Below are 27,469 nucleotides of genomic sequence, written 5' to 3' on the forward strand. Positions count from 1 at the left end.
CCATAAAGAAGGACAAAATTATGAACATCACAGCAACTTGGATGGACTAAAGTATTGAGTGATCCATCACAGAAACAAAGAACTGAGTATCACATATCCTCACTCATAAGTGGACCTTGAACAATTATCATAATGCTATAAAAAAGGATTGTCAGTAGTGGGAAACTGCTGGGGATGGGGTAGGATTGGCAGTAGTGGGATTCTGCTGGGGGAGGGAGGGGCACACCACATCAATGAGGGTATCTGCATAATGAACATTTGTGTACTTAACCCTGAATTGTACCCCACATCTTTAAAATTAAAAAAATATATTTTGAAAATGAGTGAATGAATAAATAAATGGGCCATCTATCACTAGACTGTGGGCAGGGATGTGAATTATTCATCTTCATGTCCAAAGTACCCAAGACATTAATAGGGATTCAATAAATGTTGGTTAATTAAAAGAAAAAAAATGGAAAATAAGTGAGGTAGACCAGTGTGAGGTGCCAGCATTCTAAGGTTCACATTCTAAGCATCCTCTTTCCTTCATGGCCACTCCCAGTCTGGAGCTTTTCATTTGTGAATCTTTCAGGATGTAATTCTCAGTTACTAGAATGAAGAGCTCAGGTAAACACAATGAAGGAAGGGGTACTTCACTGAAGGAGGGTTTCCCTACAGGCTTTACCCAAGGCTTCACCATCAGAATGCACAGATAGGGCACAGGTAGGCACACAGTGATCTCACAAGTAACAGATGCAAAACAGGCTCTGTTTTGCATCTTAACCATAAGCTTAAGCTCCTATGTCAGGTTTCCAGGCCCCAAATTCTGGTAAGCCAGAAACTGGAAAATCAAGTTACTTCAACAATCACATCCCTTGTTTTTCTCCTTTCAGGGCTCAACATCTCAAAAGGTAAGGTTGGCATTGGCTCAGTTACCTTTGCAACCCATCATTCATTTCTACACTGGGAAGGAAGGGAGTGGAATGGCTCCTTATGTGATAGTAGGCTGGCTCCTGCTTGCCACATCCTCAATTCAGGGAGCCTGCTTTCAACTGGAGAACATAAAGGCTGTCACCTACAGGAAAGGCTGAAGGGGTGGTGGTGCAGGAGAGTTGGTGTGAACCTGGAAGTCAGGGGAGAAGAATTGTAACTCTGCTATTATCTCATTCTATGACTCTGGGTAAGGGATTTCACTCTCTTGCCCTTAGTTTTCTCATATTCGAAACAAAAATTTTGAACCAGATCATTCAGCCATATAATTCTTATAAAATTGAACTATTATTGACTTTCTCTAAATCAACATTTGGAAGGACAGCATTGTCTGCATATACTTCCCTGAAAATTCATCTTGATTTCCTCCTCCCCAGCTCAGCTGTCATTCATTCACAAAATTAAACATATTATAGTGTCAACTATGTGCCAGGATTGTGCTAGGGCTAGACATACAGCAGTGAATACAAAAGAAAGTCTCTGCTTCCAGGGATTTAGAGTATAGCAGAAGTAGACACCCAACACCAAACGATTTTTAGTTATTACCATGAATATGTATTAGAGAGATGTGGAAGTGATAGTGGCACTGTGTGAACAGATGTAGCAAATCTATGTCCTACTGTGGGATTCTAGAAATTCTTCATTAAGGAAGTAACATCTGAACTGAGCTCAAAAGGACAGACAGTAGTGAACTAGTTGAGAAGGAAGGGCCTTTTAGAGAGAGGAAAAAGCACATACAAATACCCTGAGGCAGGAGTTGTATATCATGTCAAGGCCAGTGTGGCCAAGAGCAGAGTGAACAGCAGAGAGACAGAAGTGATGGCTGGTGAAATCTGCACAAGTGAGATCATACAGGGTCTTGAAGGCTATGAGAAGGGTTTAATCTTAATATATATTAAAGAGACTGGGGCAGAGTAGGGGTGGCAGAGTAAGACAGGATCATTCTGAATGAAGCATAAATTGATATAAAAAGACCAGTAATGAAGCAACTACAGTAAACCAGGTGAAAGATGATCAGTATTTGACATGGGTATTATCAGTAGAAAAGCAGATCGATTCCTTAGAGATTGAGGAGGCAAAAGTGATAAGATGGTGAGGAGTGGGTAAGAAAGAAGGGAATACCAGTGCAAACTAAGTAGTTAGATTGGAAAACCCTGTTAGAAGACCAAGTTTGGAAAGAGGGTGATAGACAGTTTTGTCTGGAACATGTCCAGTTTGAGAAATCTGTGAGATATCAAATAGTGAAGATGAGTTAGAAAGTGAATACATGAATCTGGAGCTCAAAGATCTCCAACGACAGAGTTGAAGACATAAATGGGAGAGTCCCCACAGACGTTGTAACTGAAGTAAAGTTACAAGTCGAGCTATCCATAGGTGATATAGCTGGAAGATCACCCAGGTATAATCAGGTAAAATGTAGGGTAAGTAATTGAAAATGGCAGACAAGCCAAAGAGAAGTCACAAGACATCAATCATCTTGCAGACAAAGCTTGGGCATGTCAGCAGGGAAAAGTGGCCCCATTCCTTCAGATGGTAACTTGAGAAGAAAGGGGGCACAGCCTAGCTGCCTACCAGACTAAGATGTTCTTTTGTGTATGAGTCCATAGTGAAATGCCACCATGTCATTGCCCAGTCACCTAACCAATAGCTCCCAAAGCCTGGAATCCAGGGCAGTTTCTCCAGTTCATTGTTTCATAGCCATGGCACTAACGCTAGGACCAGAATTCATCAGCATCTTTTAGCCCAACTGCAAAAACAGCACAAATACATAAAGATTTAAGAGGATAAGTACATGCCAAGGTGATAAGGAAGCAGAAGATCAAAACATGGGCTGTCAAATCACAGGTCAGCACTTGACTCCTGCAGATCCAAACCAACACCACCCCCTAATTCAGGACCTGCTCCCCCAGTTTGCTCTCTTTTTAGCTCTTTGAGGTACTCCTTTCTTGGACCACAGAAGGGATACTCATTTACAGTGCCAGTGTTTCTAACAAAAGCTTATCCCCAAGGAAAAATTAGCAGAAAAGCTGAATTCCAAATGACAAAGAAATGTAGAAGGAGTCCACTTAAAATGCTGCCCCCTAGGTCCCTATTATCCAAAGTCCCCAAAGCATTGAGGAAGACAGAAGAAGAAAAGACAGAGAGAATCACAGGGAGGTGATAGCTAACACTTAATAGGCAGCCTATAATAAGCAAATGACATAAGAGAAATAAACACACTCTGGAGACAGGTGTTGCCAGCACTGCCCTAGCAGGCGCAGGGGCTCAAGGGAGTCATGCTGGGCTAGAAACCCGGTTATTTCTAGGGCACCAAGCAGCATTGACCTGGATCAGGAGCCACTGGAAGCAGAGGCCAGAGAACAGCCAATCAGAGGCTGAAAACCACAGCATGGCTCCAAGCCGGGGGCCTTGGTCACCACCCTATCCCTAGAGTTGGGGGCAGGGAAAAAACTACAGAACCCTTCAAAGAACAAAGTGTTGTCATCTCTTGAGCTTCCACATTAGCCAGGAGAGGATGACTGGGTAACCAGTAAGAGCAAATAATCCCCTTAATCATTTCTCTTTGTTTTCAGACTGGCTCTTCCTAGAAAGTATGGGTTCAGGCTGGTCCCAGGACAGTGGTGTTTACAACTAACTGATCACAACCAGTTACAGATTTCTTTGTTTCTTCTCCACTCCCATTGCTTTATCTGACTAGCCTTAAAAAAATTTTTTTAAAGAAAATATGGGTTCAAGTTACCTCCATCTTTTATAACTAGTGTGACTAGATTGAAACTCCCCTAATTTCTTTAAGCCACAGGTTACTAGATATAAAATTGGGAAGAAAAGGTCTACCTCCCTAGGCTGTTATGAGAATCAAATGAAGTAATATCTGTAAAAGTCATGCTCAATAAATGTCAGTGCCTCTTTCTTACCCTTCTTTACCTGAGGATTTACATTCTTTATTATAAATTCTTTATCTGGAATGACTACAGTACTCAAACCAGTAACCCTAGCACTTTGGGAGGCTGAGGTGGAAGGACTGCTTGAGGCCAGGAATCTGAGGATGTGGTGAACCGTGATCATGTCACTGCACTGCAGCCTGAGTGACAAAGTGAGATATGGACTCAAAAAAAAGAAAAAGGCTGTATTCCCTGAACATACAGCAGGAGGACAGAGGGTGCATGGCTCAGAAGTCTCTTCGATATTCAACTCAGAAGGTGAAAATGCACACCTAGATAATCAATAAAAGACTGAAACAATAAGAATCGGTACTAAGTAGGAAGCTCTGGATTTATAGTCGAATCTGAAGAGTTTTCAAAAGGTAAAAAGAAATCAAGTACAGAATTCATCCTAAAGAGAAGATTCAGGAAGAGCTTTAATGCCTTAAACTTATGAGTAAGAAAACTAATGATCTGGGGTGACATCCGAATCCTCACTGCTAATGTGAGATGGATTTTTGAGCAAGTAAAGGTTGCCCCTAAGGTGACCCGCCTATTTTGCTAGATGCCTGGGAGTCGCGATCTGCCTGTCCTCCTTACTTTAAAAAAGAGAGAGAGAGAGAGAGAGAGAAAGAAACTTCAGGAAGAGCTGATTGGCTATCCTGCCACTCAGAGGGTTTATGTTAGGATTTTCCAGGACACAGGAGTGGGAGACCCAGCTCAGAACCCAGTACAGTCAAACCCAGCATAATAAAAACTATCTGTTCATTAAAATACACCTTGCCTTCCACTTTTAGGAGGAAGCAGGAAATGATGACAACATTGTCATTAAATATTTTTTAATCAATAAGCCAGGCATGGTGGCTCATGCCTGTAATCTCTGCACTTTGGGAGGCCGAGGCAAGTGGATTGCTTGAGCCCATGGGTTTAAGACTAGCCCCGAGGAATTTGGCAAGACATCATCTATACAATAAATAAAAAATTAGCTGGGCGTGGTAATACATGCCTGTAGTTCCAGCTACTTGGAAGGCTGAGGCGGAAGGATCACCAGAGCCCAGCATGTTGAGGCTGTGATGGCCGTGAGTATGCCACTGCACTCCAGCCTGGGTGACAGAGTGAGACTCCTATTTAAAAAAAAAAATCAATAGATATGTCCCAAGATCAAAATATGTATGTTTGATACAAACTCCAGAAATCTGTGCAATGAGAAAGGATGACCATAACACATCACAAGAGGTGCAAAGACAGATTGAATTCTACTCTTACTGAAACATCAAATGCCCCAATGCATTTTAACAAGATTTTCTCTAGCAAAAGTTGAGATAAAATAGCTTTTCACGTAGAAAACAAAAAAAAAAGAAAGTTTGCATATGGGGCCCACCTGCCTCAGAAAAGAGTTAGCTTATTTCATGGCATCCACTATGCCATCATTTGTAAAGCACAGCCAAATTTTAGAGGTGTTCATGTATGGGGGTGGGGGTGAGGTGAGTGCAGCTTAGAGCCAATGAAATAGGAAATGTCTGCCGGATGTCAGAAGAAATACTCTATCCCATGTCTCAAACTCCTACTCTGTGGCCTTGCCCTTTAAGTCCTTGGCAGAAGGACTGGGAATAGGTTATGCAAAAGGCACTCTCAGAGCATTAATCTTTAAGAGTGAGCAAACTGGTTCGCAGTTGTAATAATCACAGCATACTTCAATTTAGCACTTGGCAATCTCAAAGCACTTTCACAGACATTATCTCCTCTGAGTCTCACAATATCCCTGTTAGGTAAGAAAAGCAAACATCATTATCTCTGTTTTACAGTTAACAAAATAGGTGTTGTCCCAAGGTCACAGAGCTAGTAAGTGACAAATTGAAGTTTAAACCAACATCTACTAGAGCTGTGCTCTCTGTTTTATGAGACAAAGTCTGAGGAGGTTAGGACTATTCCAGCATGTCCAGTGAAGATTTCCACAACTAATGCCTGACCTCGGTATTTTTCACTTCTCTCTCTACTCACCACTGTTTTCCTAGGAATGGTCCTTTAAGGTCTAATGGGGGTATGGAATACTGAAATGGACTATGCTTTGCCTACCAGATAAGGAACTCATGATTCCCTGAAATATCACCTCTGAACCAACAATGGGAGCATGGTCTAGTATTCTGTTCATTCCTTCTTGAGTACAAGCAAAAGGGCCTGGGATTCCTGAATACATAAGCAACAAGGACAAGAACTTGATTTATTCCAGGTTGCTGGGAGACCCCTGAAGATCAAAGGCAGAGAACCAGAAACAGTCTCCCAGTATAGGAGAGGAACCAACCACATGCCATTGGCCTTATTTTAGGGAATATTTAGGTTAACCCTGAAGTAAGGATAGCATAGATATGTGTATGCATAAAACAAGAGGGCTCCATCCTCAGTCCTCAGCTCTTTCCTTCTACAGACATGCCTCCAGGAATCCAGCATCAACCACCCTCTCCTTATTTGTATGTTTGGACTTCTAATTCTACGTCTCTGGGCCAATCCTCTCACTCAGGCTCCTGCTTTCTATCAAAGCAGTCCCAGCCTTCTCTCTTGCTGCTTCTCCAACTCACGCTTCATGTTACAGCCTAACTAAAACCACCAGTCATCTTAGTTCAGGTTTGCAGAGCTAGGTACTGAGCAAGGTACTAGGCAATGTCCTGGTCCCAAAATTTGTTTTGAACTTCTTTCTTCCATGATTTTATTCATATTTTTATCACCAAGAATGACCTCCCTCTACTACCAACTACCAAAATTCAACTTGACCTATTGTTCAGGATCTATCTATAATTCAATCTCCTACGTCTTGTCTGATATCCCTACATCTGTTACATGTCTTCCCTCTCTCCTTCCTTATGTGCTACCCTTTCTCGTGGCACATGACAGTACCCTTAATGTTTTTACCATTTGCCATTCCCTCACTAGATCTTTACAAGCTTCTTAATAGTATGTCCATGTTGTACTCATCTTTACATTTCCTGCAAAGGTCTCTGCACAAAAGAAGCATCCAACAAATACTGATCTCCTACTGTCTACTGCATTTTTCTATTGAGTTTCCCATCAACAAGAGAGAGCCTAGCATAGGTGGCCTGGGTTCAGAATGCTGTTTTTGCTATTATATAGCTTTGTGATCTTGGACAAATTATTAGCCTTTTTTGGGGGGTTGGGGGGCTCTTGCTCTGGGCTCAAACAATCATCCCATTTCAGTCTCCCAAATAGGTAGGACTACAGATGCATGCCACTACATTTGGCTAATTTTTTATTTTTTAATTTTTGGAGAGGCAGGGTCTCACTATGTTGCCCAGGCTAGTCTTGAACTCCTGGCCTCAAGCAATCTTCCCACCTTAGCATCCCAAAGTGATGGATTATAGGCAAGAGCCACCACACCCAGCCTTAACCTCTTTATACCTGAGTATTCCTCTTGGTAATAAAGATTATAATAACAATATTTATTTCATATGGTTATCGTGGGAACTAAATGAGTTAACATTTATAGTGTTTATATCAGTGTCAAGTACATAGTGTCACATAAGTGTTAAGTAAAAAAAAAAAAAAAAAAACCATTGCCAAATGCATCATTTTCCTCTCTAAAATTACTTTTCCTCATACCTTCTCCACTTTTGTTAACAGCACTACTATTCTTCCTGGCTTTCAAGACCAAAACCTTGATCCTTTTCTCTCCTTCAGGCCTGCTACCCAGCTCATCATCAAGTCTCACAAATTCTGAAAGAAGCAATCTAGTTCACCTGTTACTTCCTCCAGTTTCCATGGTTTCTAGGACTTTATAACCTCCTCCTTGATATCTGGAACATATATTTCTACCCAGCTTCAGCTCACTCTGATTGTGTGTACAAAGTATTTGCCAACATTCCTCTCTTTCTATCGTATCTCTTCTCCAAAACCTACAACGGTGCCCTATCACCTCCACAATCAAGTCCATATTCCTTTGTCTGCCTCTACAGACCCTCTTTAGTCCGGTTCTGCCCTACTTTTCTAATCTTATCGTCCGTATATTCTGCCCCCACCACACTAATCTCCTCATGGTCCTGAAAAGGTATCTTGCCTGTCTCTTACCTCTGATAGTATTCCTTTGACCTAGCAGCCTTTCCACTGTCCTCCTATCCCCAGACCTATTCATTCTTCAAGGCTAACCTCCAGTCCTAACTCCAGTCCTAACTCTGTCCTAGAAAATTTCCAGCCTTTGTTGATATTCTCCGTCTCTGAACTCTATGGTCTATTTTACGTTTTCACAATTATGATATATCTCTTGCTTTATGTCACTTGCTATTGACTCATGTTAGTCTGATATCCCCAACTAGCAGGTAAAACTCTCAAGATCAAGATAAATGATTCCTAGATCTACCTAGCAACCTTCAAAAGAAATACCAATCAAGGAGTTTTTAAAAATCTATTAACCAATATTGATTTTGAACTTGCCTCTTTCTTCCTTTTGGAGGCAGGAAGTGAGTGAGAATGAGACTGCATACCCACCTAGTTGATCCTATATGCTGTGATCACAGATGGTGTGGCAACCCTACCTGGGGGATTTGCTATAGCCAAAAAGCCTGCTCTTTCTGTTGACAAATGCCAACAGTCTCTGTAATCTAGGCTGCCATATGGTTCACCCAGCCCTGTAGCAAAATTGGTTTCTCAGGAATATCAAAGAGACCAAGTAAGCCAACTCTCCTGTCTATGGGGTACAGGGAAGTCACCTTGAGAAGGCCCTACCCAAAATGGGAAGGCACAGAACCTCCAAGGATAAGCCAAAGGCCAAGTATATGCAAAACTGACATCCCCTGAGACACTGTCAATTCAACCTACCCCTTCCCTGGAATTCAGTGACATGGGCCCAATAAGCCCCCACCCTCAAGACACTTGAGATGACCCTAGAAGGATCTGCAGTGGGACAAGAGCAGAGAGAAGAGGTTACACTACTCTCACTGTACGAAGAGAGCTGCCCCAAGCCATGGTTTTATTTCTGTTTTCATAGCATCTGCTCCTGGGGACTAGTAACAGAGTAAAACAGTCTTATCACTGAGCCAGCATCCTAATCTGGGAGGGATACGCCCCATTTTTTGATTTTTTTAATCAACTATTCATCATTTCCCCATTCTCCCTCCTTTGTGAAATTCAAAGGCAGGAGAAGGTCAGGCTCCCATCATATTCCTAAATTGGCCCAACCCCTCCCATCTAATTATCACAATCACAGAATCAAGGAGGCTGCTCGGGTTTAATACTCAGAATGAAACACAGGGGAAGTTCAACTTCAAAAAAAAAAATTCATCATTTCAGACATCTAGATTGTCCCTCAGCCAAGGATTGTGCTAAAATTTTCTTTTCTTTTTTTCTTTTTTTTTGAGTTGGAGTCTCACTCTGTCACCCAGACTGGAGTGCAGTGGCACGCTCACGGCCACCACAGCCTCGACCTGCTGGGCTCAGGCGATCTTTCCATCTCAGCCTTCCAAATGGCTGGAACTACAGGCGTGCACTACCACGCCTGGCTTATTTTTTTATTTATTGTAGAGACTACGTCTCATCAAGTTGCTCAGGCTGATCTCAAACTCCTGAGCTCAGGCAATCCTCTCGCCCCAGCCTTCCAAAGTGCTGGGATTACAGGCTTAAACCAACCTGTGCTAAAATTTTCAAAGAAAAATTATAAGCACATGCAGGCTCTACTTTTTGATGCCATGACACTTACCTAATAGGCTTAAAACATTCTCTTCACCAGTTCTCACAGTTGAAGAAGAAACCACAATTTGTCTGCTGAAAACAAAAGCTCAGAATATAAGTACAACCTGCTCAAGGCCACAGAGAAAGCAGAGAACTGAGACTGAGCCCAGGGAGGCAGATTTCCAGGAAGGACTTTCATCATTAAAAAACAAACAAACAAAAAGCAAAACAAATCTGGAGGCCTAATTAGTCTTCTTCTCCTCAACTAAGGACACATAGCCCAACTATCTACCTGGCCACTTAAAAGAAGCTGCTGTCACTTCTAACTGCCCAATCAGAATGCAATTCTGCCATTCACTTGCTACCCATCAACCTGTCCACATACTTCCCATTTCTTTGTAGTAAAGCAGAGGCTCTGAGTATTAAGAGGGCCCTGCATAAATCACTGTGATAAATAGATCTTCTCTTAACTTGGATCAATTTTGAACCATCTCTCCTGACAATATTCCTTGGGTATGGTACCCTGTAAAGTCACGTAGAAGAAAAAACTATTTCTTCACTCATTTTTCCCTCAACTACTATTTATTGAGCTCCTATGATACATCAAATACCATGAAGGTGACAGGGATACAGTGGTATACTAAACAGCCAAATTCTCTAATCTCTAAATAATCTTTTCAAGGTGCTTCCTATAGAAGTTAATTTCACACAGACTCCAATCCACTTATCAGAGATCTGGCATTTATAATATTATAAACAGCAACTACAATGATAATAAAGAGTCCAGTATGGCATTTTGTAAGCAATTTTCTCTAAAGTGTGTCTTAATGTACTGCCTTCATATCTCTACCAACATAAACACAGTGGAGGTTAATCTCCTTCCATGAGCCAGATGCTCATTCCCCATAGCCAATTCTAACCCTAAGATAAAATCCTAAAGTGACTCTCTTAAGTCACCAAGCAGTTGTTAGTCATCTAACTTACGTAATAAAAAAAAAAAAAGACTAGGCGTGGTGGATCACACCTATACTCCCAGCACTCTGGGAGGCCAAGGTGAGAGGATCACTTGAGATCAGAAGTTCAAGGCCAGTCTGGGCCACATAGTGAGAGCCTGTCTCTCAAAAAAAAATTGTCAGGCAAGGTGGCATGTGCCTATAGTCCCAGCTACTCAGGAGGCTGAGGCAGAAGGATCACTTGAGCCCAGGAGGTTGAGGCTGTAGTGAGCTGTGACTACACCAGTACACTCCAGCCCCGGCAGCAGAGTGAGACTCTGCATCTAAAAAAAAAGACAAATAAGACATATTATTTACTACAGTTCCATCTTGTACTCAGGAAGCTCACAGTCTGGAGGACCATACATATACATACTCTCCCTATCCAACTATGCTAAGTAATGAACTAGGACTTTATATAGACAGAAGAGCTATGAACTGCTACAGAAACACAGACGAGGCCATGATTTCTTCTGACAGAGGGGATCAGAAAAATCTTTCAGAAGAAGTGGGATCTAAGCTGAGCCTGAAAGGATAAAGAAGCTAGGAATCAACTGAGAAGGAAAGGAAATGGAAAGGGATACTAACCCAAGGAAACAGAATGAGCAAAAGCACTAGAGAAGAAAAATGTAAAATTTGTTTAAAATTTTCAAGCAGTTCATTTTGGCTATGGCAAAGAATAAATGTGGAAGAGTGGGCTGTAGTCTTACAAGTAGTTAGGGGCCAAATTGCAGAAGGTCTTGCATGCCCTGTAAAGAAGTTTCAATTTATTCCATAGACCATAGAAAGTTATTGAAGATTTCCGGATTGAAGAAAGATAATTACTTTGTTTTAAAAGCTGATTTCAGTAATCGATAGTAAATGGAAGAGAATAGAGACTCTGAAAGTAGGAAATTCCATTTACAGCTTTTATGGCGGTCTACATGAGATATAAGTACCCAACTAGAAGTCAGGCATTAGTGGTGTACACCTGTATTCCCAGATACTCGGGAGGCTGAGGTAGGAAGATCACTTGGGGCCAGGATTTTTAGGTCGTAGGACTCTATTATCGGGCCTGTAAATAGCCACTGCACTTCAGCTTGGGCAGTGCAGGAAGAAAAAAAAAGTACTCAACTAACATCATGAATGAAGATAATTGAACCGAAGAGACTTTGCAGTAGTAAAAACTACCATGACTTGTCAATGTCCTGTATACAGAGGATGAGGGTAAGAAAGGAGCCAAAGATGATTTCAACATTTCTAATAGCTTAGAAGACTAGGTAGGTGTTACCTAAGACGGGAGTGTCCTAAACAGAGCAGGATATGGTGAGAAGAAATTGAGCTCAGCTTGAGACATTTTGAATTGCACCGTTTATTAAGACCTCAGAAAGATCAAAGGCAATGCCTCAAAGAACCTTTGTGACAAACAAAAGACCCCATAGATCTTAAAGATGCGCTTCATGGATCCTTTCCATTAAAGGATAGGGATTCGACTAACCTTAAGGATATCATCCCACAGCCGCTTCATAGGGAGCACAAGGTAGAGAAGAGCTTATCTTGAGAAAATTTGTGGGTGAGGCTTTTGTCTGATTCATTAGAAAACTACACATTTTTTAAAAGAATTGTATAGTAGCTCTCATCCATGATTTCACTTTCCATAATATAGTACAAGAAGATATTTTGAGAAAGAGACTACCCTCACATAACTTTTATTACAGTATATGTTACAATTGTTCTATTTTATTATTAGTTATTGTTGCTAATTTCTTACTAATTTATAAATTAAACTTTATCATGGGTATGCCATGTATAGGAAAAAACATAGTATATATATAAGGCTTGGTGTTTATATGGTTTCAGGCATCCACTGGGTATCTTGAAATGTATCCCCATAGATAGGGGAGGACTAACTATACTAGAAGGAGCACCACCAGCTTGGACTAAAAGAGCCATCTACAAGTATTAAACAGGCTAAGAAAACTACTTCGCTGCAAACAGGGCTACATTTTATGGCAAAAGAAGTATAAGCAGACTGCAGAACCAAAAGCCCATAGGGTAGAACAAAGAACAGTGGAGAATCACTCCCAGACGGTTGAACTGAGCCTTATTCACATGCCAGGCTGGATTTCAGAACTGCTATTGACTAGTGACAATGTTCCCTCCCTTTCTGATAGAAGCATTACCCTAGACTAAAAGACATGGAAGGCTAAAGAGACATGGTAACTACATGTGATGTGGGATCCTAGATTGAATCCTGAACCAGGAAAAATCCATTAGTAAGACAACTGGCAACATTTGAATAAAGTCTATAGATTAGTTAATAATATTATAACATACTATTGTTTTCCTGATTTTGACAATTTTACAAGGTGTGTAATTTGGGGAAACTAGGCAAAAGGTATTTGAGAACTTTGTACTATCTTTGCAACTTTCTTGTAAGTCTGAAATCATATTTAAAATTAAAGCATTGTCAATTTATTAAAAGAAGCACCTATAGCAGATATCCTATGTCTGTCCCAGTATATATTTGGGGTGCAGGGACAGCAGCTTGTCTCTTTACTTCATACGCTTCAGATCAAAAGGAGCAGCACTCAAGTTGCTATATGCAAGAAACTGCATTAAAAGAGCCTCAACTCCACCTAGACCCGATTTAGATTGTATGGTAGCTAAAGAGACCCTGGCGCCTGAGCCTGAGCCTGATGCCATAAGAGATAAGACTTGTGAGGGGGATTCTAGGGGGAGGTCTTGGATGAGGATTAGTGTATTTTTCATGTGTGAGGAATATAAATAATTTGTACCAGAGGTCAAACTATAAAGTTCACAAATTATTTGACCCCCTCTTCCATGGAGTATAAATCTCTTCCCTTTGGATCTGGTCAGGTCTTAGTAACTCTCTTCTAATAGAACATGGTGGATGTGATGCTATGTGACTGTTGAGGCTAGATCATAAAATACAATACAGCTTTTACCTGGCCCTCTCTTGGGATGCTTACCCCCTTGGGCCTAGTCATTATGCTGTGAGAAAACCCAGGGAAGGTCCATGGCCCTCAGGCCTGGCTAAGCTCTCAGATGAAAACCCGCCAGCATCATCTGCTACACAGAAGCTTTTGAAATGACCCCATTTTAGCTACTGATGACTATTCTGACTAAAATTACATAAAAGATATTAAACCTCTTAGCTGAGCTCCTCAATTCCCAAAACTGTGAGAGATTATAACAAATCATTGTTGGTGTTTTAAGTCACTGCATTCTGGCTTAAATGGCCACTATATCAATTATTATGCAGCAATGGATAACTGAAACAATGTGCCATAGGCAATTAGAAACTGAAACTCAAAAAAGTTCAGGGACTTTTCCCAAGTTCACATAGCTAGTGAGGAATAGAGTCAGGCTTTGAAAAATATCTGACTCCAAAGCCATTATCTTTCCACTAACAACAGACATGACAATAACAGAAATTGCAGCTAGCCTGCATTGAATGTTTTCTACAAGCGGGCACTGTTCAAAGCACTCTATGTGGAGTAATTCACCAAGTCCTTACCACAATGTTGCGACGTAGGTATTATTATGAGACTCATTTTACAGTTGGGGAAATTGGGGCATAAAGAGATTAATTAATTTGCCCAAGGTAATGTAGAGTGAAGATTCACCCTAAAAAGTCAGCTCCAGAGTATGCAGTATTAAACACTATGCTTTGTATAGGTGAAATCTTCAAATCAGATAACATAAATAGAGAAGAGAATCAAGGACAACCCTGTAGAAATTGTACTCTCTACAAGAAGAACCAGTAATGGAGTAATCTGAGAAGGAAAGGAGAAGGGGAAAGAAGCATTTCAGGGCCGGGCACAGTGGCTCAGCCTGTAATTCCAGCACTTTGGGAAGCTGAAGTGAGGGGACTGCCTGAGCCCACAGGTTCAAGAACAGCCTGGGCAACTTGGCGAGACCTCATCTCTACAATAAATTAAAAAATTAGCCTGGCTACTTGGAAGGCTGAGGCGGAAGGATCGCCTGAGCCCAGCAGGTCGATGCTGGGGTGGCCATGAGCAAGTATGCCACTGTACTCCAGCCTGGGTGATGGAGTGAGACTCCAACTCAAAAAAAAAAGAAAAGAAAAGCATTTCAGAAAAACCAAACACTGCATCTACAGCATTCCTGTAGGAACCCATGGCAGGATCCACAGACCATCTTCAATCTTTAAGGGTGAATGAGTCAACTTCAGGCCATCCGTGAGGCCCCTCTCCCAAATTCACACTGTTAGAAACAAATTTCCCAAAGAAAAGCAACCTTTGAACCACAGAATAAATTGTAATGTCCACTGAATTACCCCTTGGGTCATGTAGACAGAGCAACACTATTGCCCTTTTCTCCTTTTTACAATGACAACACTCCTACTCTAGAATGAGTAGGCTGTTATTTTGCTTTAAAGATGAGAAAATTTAACTCTTACATTTACTTTTAAAAAATATAGTTCATGGCTAGGCTTGGTGGCTTAGCCTGTAATCCTAGCACTTTGGGAGGCCAAGGCGAGTGAATTGCCTGAGCCCATGGGTTTGAGACCAGTCCAGCAACTTGGCGAGACCTCATCTCTACAAAAAAAAAATTAGCTGGGCATGGTAGCACGTGCCTGTAGTTCTGGTTACTTGGAAGGCTGAGGTGGAAGGATTGCCTGAGTCCAACAGGGCTGGGGTGGCCGTGAATGGGGTGGCCGTGAATGTGCCACAGCACTCCAGCCTGGGCAGCAGAGTGAGACTCCAACTCAAGAAAAAAAAAAAAAAAAAATATATATATATATATATATATATATAGTTCATGACCTTGGCCCAATGAAGACCGTCAAACCTACTGGGGCTCTTCACCAACTCAATATTTTCTTTGAGACACACTTCCCTAGTATGCACTAGTTTTCACAGAACTAATCTAAAACCAATGCCTTTAACTTTCACTTCTGGGCCTAAGGCAGACTATTCACCAGAGGGCCCAAGGCTGTGACACCATGCAGGAGAAGCACAGAGCCCACCTTGTGTGGGGGCACAGGTGGAAGCAAGGGTAAATCTGGCAGAGGTGAAAACAGTACTCCTGAGGGAACCAGTCTTGGCTCCAGTTCCCACCTGCCCTCTCAGTCAGCTGAGTGCATAGCATGCACAGTGGAAACCTACTCAGATAATTTACATAGTGAGAAACAAAGACAGCAAGCTGCCTTCCAATTCAGAGCCACCCATGTGCCTCCCTTCCGCTTACAAATTAGATTCTTTCACAGTGGCAAGGTGTTTCTCACAAAGGTGATCTCCTGCTTTGCCCAGAGTATGATACTACCTGGCTCCACATCTTAAGATCTTCTCAGTATTGGCCTGAATCACCTCGGCCTGAATCACTGTTAATACTTGGCCAAGGCAATTTAATATACATGTTACTAAGAGGACAGTAAATGTTATTGATCTTTTTGGAGAAAGCATTCCCTTTGAAACTGAGACCCCAAAGTACAGCGAAGCCTTCTTGGAAAAACCCCATGTTTTGTCCAAAAGAATCCGACCCAAGGTAAATTTTTTTTTCTTTTTTTTTTGAGTTGGAGTCTCACTCTGTCGCCCAGACTGGAGTGCAGTGGCCGCTCCCGGCCACCGCAGCCTCAACCTGCTGGGCTCTAGCGATCCTTCCGCCTCAGCCTTCCGAGTAGCCGGAACTACAGGCAGGCGCTACCATGCCTGGCTGATTTTTTGATTTATTGTAGAGATGAGGGCTCGCCAAGTTGCCCAGGTGGGTCTCGAACCCGCGGGCTCAGGCAATCCACTCACCTCAGCCTCCCAAAGGTGCGGGATTACAGGCTGAGCCACCGAGCCCGGCCCCAAGGTAAATTTAGCCAGATTATTAGATGTGGTTCTACCCTCATCCTTTCCCAGACCTTGTTCCTACCTTCCCACAAGGTCTGTCAGATCTAAAGTCCAAGGAAGGATTGGGAACTTTGTACTAGAAATTTCTGGAAATGTTTTCGATTCTTGGAAATGGGGGCTTAGAAATGGCTGTTTTCCTTTAAAAGAGCAATTATGTCAGCAGGCCTACATAGGAAGGTGGGAGCAAGGTGGGGTGTGGCGGGAAAAGTAGAGCCTCAGGCAAGAGGGTGCCAGAAGTAAAAGTCATATGAACAAGACTATGAAAAAGAAACCAGCTAACAGCAAGCAGTCACACAGGTTGCCTTTGGAAACCCTACTGTTCTTTGAAAAAAAACTCTTCATTTATGGACCTTGGATTCACTCTGTAATAATTGGGTCATATTGTGGTCTTAGATTCCTTTCTTTTTAAAAAGTTCTTGTAGTTTTTTTTTCCTGAAATGAAATCAACCAATGATACTGCTGGGAAAGTTGCACTGGATGCAGCCATGCTTGTTTCTCTCACCCACAGGTAGGGATTCAGACATGACAGATTATCTACTTGTCTCATCCTGACTGGTACATAAACCTTCCTCTCTAAATCCATGGGAAGTTACTCCAAAAGAGAGTCATCAGTTGGGCAGTGCTTGAGAAATTCATGATTGCAGTGACTGTGGTGAGGTGCTGTATTGAGATGACAAGGTGCTGTATTGAGATTATACCTGTGGCCACAGGTCCCCGTGGAAGGGACTCTGCCTCAAGGACTTTGAGTGCCAGAGCCATCTGTAAGGTGGTGACTAGTAGTCTTTAGGAACTTGGAGTTGGAAGAGAAGCCATACTCCCAATCCCCACTCAATACTTCAGCCAAGCAGACAGGGCAGAAAATACCTCTTTTCAAGAACATGTTGAATAATGAATATGCCTAAGGAGAGGTTTAGGAAGAAACTTTGGGCTCCCGTCATCTCTTTAACAAAAACAATACTCTAAGAACCAGTACTGGCCTCCAGAAGCTCCTAAACCACCTAATAGGCAAAAAGGTACAACCACTCCTTATTTGTGATATTTGCTAACCAGAGAGAAACAAGCATGGTAACATCCAGTGCAACTTTCCCAGCAGTATCATCAGTTGATTTCATTTCAGGAAAAAAAAAATAACTACAGGAACTTTTTTTTTTTTGAGTTGGAGTCTCACTCTGTCACCCAGACTGGCCACCGCAGCCTCGACCTGCTGGGCTCCTGCGATCCTTCCGCCTCAGCCTTCCAAGTAACCGGAACTACAGGCGTGTGCTACCACGCCTGGCTAATTTTTGATTTATTGTAGAGATGAGGTCTCGCTGCCCAGGCAGGTCTCGAACCCGCAGCCTCGGGCAATCCACTCACCTCAGCCTCCCAAAGGCGCGGGATTACAGGCTGAGCCACCAAGCCCGGCAACTTTTTAAAAAGAAAGAAAGGAATCCATGACCATAATATGACCCAATTATTACAGACCTCTTACCTCTTAAGGTCTTCAGTCTAAAGCATGAACAGGCTAGAACATTCCAGTGAGAGACCAAATGAGGAACATCCAAAAAGCTCACATGGCAAGTGAAATTGGTGATTTCGGCAGAATGCCATCTAACCAAAAGGCAGAAAAGAAATGCAAGGCAAAATACTGACATACATTAGTAAAACTATCTAGAGATAATTCTAAAACTCAATAAGAGGAGACTTACAAGAAATGAAGAAACTATGGACAATTAAGAAGGAAAAAAAACCTGAGACATGACTGAGAAGCAAAACTCTACCCTTATCAAAATGTTTGAAGGCACTTTCTATTGTTGTCGTCCCTTAGCCTTGCTGTCATTTGATAAATACTGAAATTTGTCTAGGACAAAAGTGGTCAGTAGAGAAAGCAAATGGACTCACTGCTCCCTTTTTACTTGGCAAGAGTCAGTACTCAGATATGTACTTAACCATATCTGCGTGTGTGTGCATGTGTGTGTACGTATATATGAGTGTATATACATGTGTTTATAAATATGCATATACATACACTTTTTTGGTTGATTTTTTTTAGCTCACTGCAGCCTTGAACTCGTGAGCTCAAGTGATTCTACTGCCTCAGCCTCCCACTTACTCATATTTTAAGTTACTGCCCCCAAAGATCTTACAATCAGGTGAATGAGATAAGGTACTGACCTATCAAGGTCAAGGCATGGCATTAGATGATGTGTTAGATAAGTGATACAGGCCATAAATAATAAGACTCTAAGATTAAATGAATAAATGAAGAGGACTTCTTGAGGTCAGGGGATTTGTGGCCAGTCAAGGACCTGAGGGGCAAAAATACCCAACAGATATTTAGAGAGAGAATCCAAAGCATGGAGTCTTTTTATTCTACAAATACTAAGGAGCAAAGTTTCATACTTCTATCAGGTTTCACAAACCAATTAATTAATTATTTAAGGTAAAAATAAAATCCCACAAACTCAAAAATTGCCATCTGTTACATGATCACATCTCTACTCCTCTGACCCTGGGAAGCTACCAGATTCATTCCAACTCAACACAGAACCAAGAAAAGAGAAGATAAATGATTCAGTGTGAACATATCCCCAACTCTTGATTTTGGAAACCCCCAAATCAAAGCAGCATGAGTCAGGAATCTTTCTTCTTTGAAAATAGAAAGCGTTCAGCTAATTTTCCATGAACTTTCAGCAACACCTCTTGACAATGGTAGAATATAAGATAAAACACGCTGAAGTCAAAGAGCAGGCCTGGCAGGACTCCAGAACTTGGTTTACCCCATAAGCATGAAGAGATTTTGAAAGAGACACTCTGGAGTATGGGTATTAGTCCTGCCATTTGTGAAACAGAGAAAAACAATATCTATCTGTAGACTTCTCAAAAAATTGACCAACACATACACATGAATACATCAAGATTTGCAGCCTACTTGGTATCTCCACAGAACCAGCATTCACATCCTGGGACTCATATGGGCATCTCTACAATAAGACCACACACATAAACCATTCTCTTCTCGCCACCACCTCCATCAGCCAAGCCCAGTAACTCTCTAGTTGAAATACATAGGAACATTGGGGTGAAAAATATAGTTCATGAAAATTTCTCCCCTTGTTTGCCCTCAGATCTACTTCTAGAACTTAATATTTTCATTTACCTAGTCTTCCTGCTCACACTGGTCTAAGTCAATAAGATTTTGTTTATAATTAGCATTTATTGAGCAAGTGATATGTTCATTTATTTTACATGCATTATTTAATTTAATACTCATAGCAATCCCGTTAAGTGCCATCACTCTCCCCATTTTATAGGAAACTAAGATACAAAAGATAGTCTCCAAACCCAGGTCCATCTGACTGTAGAGCCTAAGCTCTTAGTCATTACACTGTTTTTAGTAGGTTTTTTTTTTTTAAGGAAAGGCATCTATGAAAAACTTTCAGTTAACATCATACTTAATAATGAAAGTCAGAACGCTTTTCCCCATGAATAGAACAAGGATGCCTGCTCTCACAACGTCTATTCAACATTATACTTAGCAGTTCTAGCCAGTGCAATAAGATATGAAAAACAAACAAATGACAAACAGATTAGAAAGAACAAAGTGAACTGTCTTTTTTCACTTACAACATAATCATGAACATAAAAATATCCCAAGAAATCTACAAAAAGAAAAGTTAATAGCACTAAAAAGTGAATTTATTAAGGTCACAGAACACAAAATCAACATAAAATAAAATAAAACAATTATCTTTCTTTTTTACTTATTTATTATTATTTCTTTTTGAGTTGGAGTCTTACTCTGTCACCCAGACTGGAGTGCAGTGGCCGCTCCCGGTCACCGCAGCCTCGACCTGCTGGGCTCCGGCGATCCTTCCGCCTCAGCCTTCCGAGTAGCCGGAATTATAGGCATGTGCTACCACGCCCGGCTGATTTTTTGATTTATTGTAGAGATGAGGTCTTGGTGCCCAGGCGGGTCTCGAACCCACGGGCTCAGGCAATCCACTCACCTCAGCCTCCCAAAGGTGCGGGATTACAGGCTGAGCCACCGAGCCCGGCACAATTATCTTTCTATATACTACAGTAAGTAACTGGAAAATGAAACTAAATGAAAATAGCATGAGTAGAATAGCAAAAAAAACTTAGAGATAAATTTGATATAATAAGTGCAAGACCTATTCGTTGATAACTACAAAATGTTACAGAGTTACTTTTAACCTAAGCCTTCAAATACTACTTACATGATTAAGAATAAACTCAGCCTGGCATTCAAGATTGGTGAAAATATCACCCTAATCTATCTCTCTAGGCTCATCATCCATTTTTCCTTTTCATTCTGGTTATTTTGTATACTATAGACATGCCCCATCTACTACTGAGAATCCTGCTCTCTCTGCATAAGATAGATTTAGTCAATTGATTTGTTTCTATCTTCAAACTACTCTTACCTCAATCTCTGACTAACCCACCTCAAATTATTTCTTCAAGAAACTTTCTTTAATCCTCTAACTACATATTATCTTTCTTTCTTTTATGACTCTTCTCCTCCTCCCAAAGCATTTTCTTGGCATATCTTATAGTATTTATCATATTCTAGATTGAATTATCATTATATGATTGTAAGCTCACTGATGACAGGGACTGTATCTGATATAGCTCCCCTAAAGTATCTAGTTCTTTACATAGAACATATATTCAAATATTTGTTGAAGCAAACATTTAAAAGATAGCATTTTAAAAAACTGTTAGTACTAGAACTTTTGGGATATCAAATCACATTGCTGTCACAATAGAATTAATGATGTCCTGACTTTTGCATGGGCTGAATCAGGTATTTTGCCATGTGGTAACCTTTCTTTCCTTCAGTTCTGAGGAATGTTAATTCAGCTTGGCTTCTGTTGGTTGGACCAATATCAAAATCAAGACGAAGTAAAACATCCTAGCCTAAAGAACAAGGATAAATCTTTATAAAACAGATCAGGGAGGGAGGGATAGGGGAGCCAATGTCCTCAGCACAGGGCAGGAAACTGAATGATAAAGAGAATCATTATGGATTCTGTTTCTGGAGAGTGAATAAAAAGCAACCTGATCATCACATCTTGGAGGTCCGTGTTGCTAGTAGAACACAGAAACCCTCTAGGATACCTGTGCCTCTGCCACTCTGGAAACATCTGCAAGGGTGAATGCAATGTTAATCACCAGTCCTGCCCCATCCCCAGGAGGCTAGCAGCACAATCAAGTCCTGAGCAGTGGCACAGAGAAGAGCTAATCGGCTCTGGAGGCTCTAGGCCTCTGTCCCAAAGAAGGTCCCTGGAGAGGCTATTTGGATCTCACTGTGTGTGCAAAGTGGGAAGGTAATGTTACTGTAGAATGGAGTGCATATGCCATTAGTCAGAGAAAGAAGGCTCCTTAACTTAACCTCATTTCATAATTATCAAAAAATCACAGTTGATTAGCAGCAACTGATCTCAACCAGTGTGAATTTCCCTTTTGACCCCAGATTGGCAAAAGCATCCCAGCTCTTCGCCTGGGTGTAGCATGTCCTCTTTCATGTCACCCTAATGCCTTTTAATCATTCTCTATGTTTGCTTCAGTTCTTACAACCTTACATGGAGCTCTAGCTCAGCAAGATTCATTTGTGTGTATTATTGTCTTTAAGGGAGTCTAATTTCATACAAGACAGTATTTTTCAAACTTTTCGTAATTCAGTATTTCCACTGGTCAATTCATCTATTTATTTTCCCCAGTTTTCTAAAGAGTTCTCTACAGCACCTCCTGCAATTCATAAACTGTATTTATTTCTATGTACAAATTCCAAAAAGTAAGTGGAAGGAGGTTAATTTGTTAGAAACAAGTAAGACAAACATCCCCATATCCCATATGCCTGTCCATCCAAACTTGAAATTTGGGGATAAATTTCTTTTTACTTTTAGTGCAAATTATGCTTAACAATACTTCAGGCCTTGAAAAAAAGACCCAAAAGCAAGTTATTTAAAACTGTACAGGGGAAACTTCAATGATATTGATATCACCATTCCTTTCCCAAATCAATATTCAAAATGTCACTAAGCCAATAAGATTTAGAGGGTTAAGACTCCCCGCTGTGTAGATATTTGCATATTAACTTTTTTCCTATTTGTTCAAATGGAAATTCCGGATCCTCTGAATTTTAGAACTATGTTCATCCATTACCTTAAATGCTTCTAAACAGTATTTGGGTGGCTAATGCTCTGGAATCATACCAACTCCACATGAACATAGTCAAAAGCAAACTCTTCATTGGCAACTTGGGTCTTTGGCTTCTGAATGAAAATCAAAGCAATCATGCACTGTGGAGTTTTCTCTTTTCATCTGGAATCTTGTGATTTCCCACATGGATACTACTGTGAGATTACCAAGTGTGTGAAACAGTAGGAATTGCTGTACCAGCAGAGATGCAGTTCTGAAGCTCAGTGATATAAACATTTGGATCTCTCCTTTGAGCATCTCAATTAAGACTTACAAAATTCATTGTCATGGAAAACGTCTTAAAGGCACAGTATCTGAAAAATTAGTTGGTGTTTTCATTCCTGACCCTAGGATTATATTTGTGAGGTAGAGTACTGGTTAAGGGAAGAAGATAATACTTGAGATAGAAAAGTACTCAGAGATAATTAGGACAAGGTAGTTAAGATCTTGGGTAGGTTAAAAAAAAAAAATACGTATAACCTGGGAAGAATTTACGATAAAATTGTCTTCACGGCAAAATTAATGTTCTCCATCTGTTAAAAGAAAAACATCAGACTACTTTTAAAAACATTGTGTTTTTAGAGAAATACACATTTAAGAATAAGTTATTTTATAATAGAGCCTTAAAGCTGGATAGCTAAGGACAGGGGTAAAAAGGGAAACTTCACCACATATCCAAATCAATTTTTTTATTTTTGAGTCATATACATGTGCTACATATCCAAAAATATAAATACAATTCTATAAATAAAAAACATTATTATTAGGAAATAAAAATTAAAATGTCCTAGATAATAAAGGAAGTACACTTTCTTTGATTTGGAGGCCAAGAGGAAGTTAGCCGCCTGAACTGTTAACATACCACCTTTCCTAGCTCTCAACTCATTAATTCAAACTGATAGTTGTTTTATTTTTGTTTAAATTCTGGGGTAGGTGAGCGGTAATCTACCTTCAAAAAAAAAGAGGGTCTTCTCCAGGAAAACCTTTATCCTCTACGTTTCAAATCCCATTAACACTAATCAGCACAATGATTAAGCACATTGTGGATAAGTACTCTAGTTGATAATAATTCCTTTAGAAAAAAGGTTCCCATAGCGACAGGTAAAGGCTATCATCAAACTCAGCTTTTCAGCACAGGATTTGGTGTCACAGATCAGAGCGTTAACATTGCTTTAGTATTAATCCGGAGGCTTTCTTTTTTAAATTCACTTGACTTTATCCATTCAGAAGACACTTATGAAGAGTCCTTCTATAAACCAAGCACAGTACCAAACAAACACTGGGGAGCAGGGGAGCTAGGAGAAAGAAGACCTCAAAGATAAGATATTGTTTCTGTCCCAAGAATTTTAGTCTGCAGAGGAAAGCAGCCACTACAAGAAATAATGATATTATGGTGGTAATTCAACCCTTAAATCTATAACCAAGCCTTGTCCTCATCACTAGGACTGGTCAGTTTCTAATCTAGTTTCACTTTCCCATCTTCAGGCTGCAGCACAGCTGGGTTTCCAGCTGGCTGGAGAAGAAAAGATTCTTTAAATAAACAGCATTTTAAAAATATGCAGTAGCTTTTGCTATACTGAACCACCTTTCTTTAATATGTGAATTTGGGTGCCAAATTAATTTAAAACTATCCTAAATAATGTAAAGTCCACCAGGAACACATCCTTTCCATGTTTAACAGCAAAGTACACTGTACACTGGAAAACTGCTAATTAGAAAATCCCAAAGGAAGAAATTATCTTTTTTTATGCTATCTACTGTATCTAGTCAATAAGGAAACAGCTTAAAAGCATGTCTACAAGAAAACAACAAGATAGGGTGTAATTATATCAAATTATATGAGCAACCATCTTTTAAAATGCAGGACTATTTGCAGAACAGAATGCTTTTATAACTGCAAGTTGCTAATTCCTGCAAGGCCTTTCTAACTCCTTTTCCTCTCCTCTCCACAGAAGGCACAGAAAGTACCTCCTCCATGTATGCAATTTCCTTAAAAATGGGAAGATTTACTCAACTCTTTACCACTAGATGCAGTATTTTTGGACAAAGATACACATTAGATACATTAACATTCCCCTCTAGCAGGTCTTGCTATTCTAGCACCACCCCTGTCTACCATTCCCAACCCATCACAGACTTCAAGTCAACATTTCACAGTGGAAATTAACCATTATGAGGACCTTTTCGAAGAGGGCCAGTATGACCCCTGCACTGACGCTCGTGAGGCATGCACCAACTTTTAAGCACAGTACACCCCTCCGTATGGTACATTTATCCTCAAATCCTGCCCTCTCACCCCAGAACACAAGCTTTCTAGATGACCTCCCTAGGAACCACACCTCTCAGAATCCAGACATGCTCAGAGCTGAAACTGGCTAAACAAAGTAACAATGCAACCTCAGTTGCTCAATATAACCTCCATGATGACAGTTTCTAAGTGCCAGTTTCCCTATTTTGCAACGGGCAAATCTGCTCCAAGGAGAAAATGTTCCCAATGACCCTGTGGCCCAGAGGGCTTTCTTTAGAATAGAAAACTGAATATGAATTTGTTAGTTATTTCCTCCTGAACACAAGGACAGTGTTGTGGTTAGTTAGGATGATTTTGTTTCCTTACTTAATATACCATTACCAGTACATGTTTTCTTCAACCACCTGGTAGACGATAAAAAAATGCAGTTTATAATCTTCTGTCATATTATCACCAATTCCACAAGTCTCACAAATATGCCCTTTAATTTCTAATCTCCTTATATAATGCCCCCCAAATGACAACTGTCTATGCACTATCAATTCAAAGCAATATTTTTTGCCTTTTAAAATGTTTACTGCCATATACATTCCTGCTTTGTGCTAATTTGTGATATGTGAGTGATATTCCTTTACCAGTGATTCCAGTACTAAATTTATCTTTTTGAGAACTATACTGTACATACTATTTTGATAATATGAAATGATCATAACCTATATTTCTGGCCCGTAAATCTTTCATGATCTCTGCATTTGACTGTTAAACTATTAAGCGCTCACTAAAACAAATAAGGTATAATTGAAAAGGTATATCATGTTGGGAGGAGAAGATAGAAGGAGGGGGACAAGGACGCAGAGAGGCCCGTTACTCTATGAATTTATCTGACAAAGGCCATCAGGTCCTCAATGGCCCAGACGGGATTATGTAGAGATGTGCACTGTACGTATTCAGGAACAACTCCCAAAAAAACAAAACAGAGACTGTCCTTGGACAAGGTTCAGTAAATATTTGTACTATCTACTTCCCACTGCACAATACAGTTCCACAGTTCCCCAAGGGATCTCAGATAAAATATTTAATAGAATAAAACATTAGAAATTCTTAGCTGGTCTCAACTTGTCATCATAAAACATTTCAAAGCATAAAACCAACATTAAAAGGCAGACAACAATATTCCTTAGAATAATATCATAGCTATAAACTACTGTTATTCCCAAAGTTTTTCCTCTCCTTAAGGCACTGTCAAGATTCTTCTCATTAAAGTGATCACAGTTTAACACAGAGCCTAGCTGTACTCCCACAACTAGACAGTTAAAATTTGCTACTTGAAGGGGGAAGGAGGAGGGAAGATTCCAAAAGTCATAGGCATTGATGTAGAAAGATGAGGCCAGCAACACTTACTATAAGCTGTCACACATATTTTGCTTTTCAAAGCCTGTTTACACTACCCACAATCAGTTGGTAAACTGGTAAACATACCAACTTTTATGAGAGTCCAGAGCGTCTATCATAATTCAGTGATCACACAGTCGGAGAGTCATACCACATGCCAACAGATTCAGCCTTAGTTGGGGCAAAATGAAACCCTAATATGAATAAGCACAAGACAGGGTGACACCAAATGCTACAGAGTGGAGACAATTCAGTTTGAAATATCTTACTGAGAAGTAAAGACTGGATTTAGGGGTGAGAAGAAAAAGCTCTTAGACCGACATTTCCTTTGACTTCTGATATGGGAGACCATTCCCAGCTGCACAGATCTACAGATTTCAGCGTTGTGTTTCTAATCACCTGCATTCCTGTGCAGCACCCAACATCATGAAGATGGGAGATGCAGTCAATACATCCGGCCAGTAAGATGTCAGAATGAACTTAAAAGCATTCAGCAGAAATAAGTTTATTTCATCATCATCATCATCACAATCAACAGACCTAACAAGATCCCTCAGAAACAGTCAAAGAGGTGTATGCTTGCTAGTCCCGGAGGTGAAGAGACGGCTGTGCTATCCACTCAGCAAAGACAAACAATCACGACGGAGAAAAAAACCGGAGCCACATGGAAGGCAGAAAACAGTAGCAGAAAAAGTCCAACTCTGTCTGCGCCAGCGGTGTGGATGAGCAGAGCAGCGAGCCCAGGAGAGGAAGGAGGGGGCGGGGGCGATCATTCCCTAGGAGAACTTGTAAGCGGAGGCCTTCACAGCCTGGGAGTCTGCCCAGCTGCTCCTGCAGACCCTGCCAGCCTGGGCACGGCAGGCCCGTGGGAGCAGAGCGGGCAAGGCCTCCGAGGGTCACTCCTGACTCACTGAGCCTCAGGCCAGCGCCGCCCGGACCTCTCCGTTTTTCCTTCCGCTACTGGGCTATGATGGCAGCTTTCCAGCCCCACATGCCATACATCAGCCGCAGATCCCTGCTGGCACAGGCCGGCGCCTCCTCACCGCCCCCCTCCCCGCTCCCGCCCCTGGCACACTTTGAGCCTGATCCTCCTTCTCCCCAACCCCAACCCCCTCACCCACTCGTGCCAGGCGCCCTGCCCAGGGGCACTCCTCCTCAGCGCCCGGACGCTGTCAGGCCTGGGCACCTGCAGCACCTCCC

The 27,469-nt window shown here is 41.1% G+C and overlaps 1 protein-coding gene across 1 annotated transcript in view; it reads right to left on the reverse strand.

The window, feature by feature from the left end:
• Window positions 1-27,469, reverse strand: part of NRG2 (neuregulin 2) — a 192,686-nt gene that overhangs the window by 164,699 nt on the left and 518 nt on the right. The gene's annotated exons all lie outside the window — the stretch shown is intronic.

This window comes from Carlito syrichta, unplaced genomic scaffold (assembly GCF_000164805.1).
Source record: "Carlito syrichta isolate Samal-C Ts95f unplaced genomic scaffold, Tarsius_syrichta-2.0.1 Scaffold302231, whole genome shotgun sequence".
NCBI lineage: Eukaryota > Metazoa > Chordata > Mammalia > Primates > Tarsiidae > Carlito > Carlito syrichta.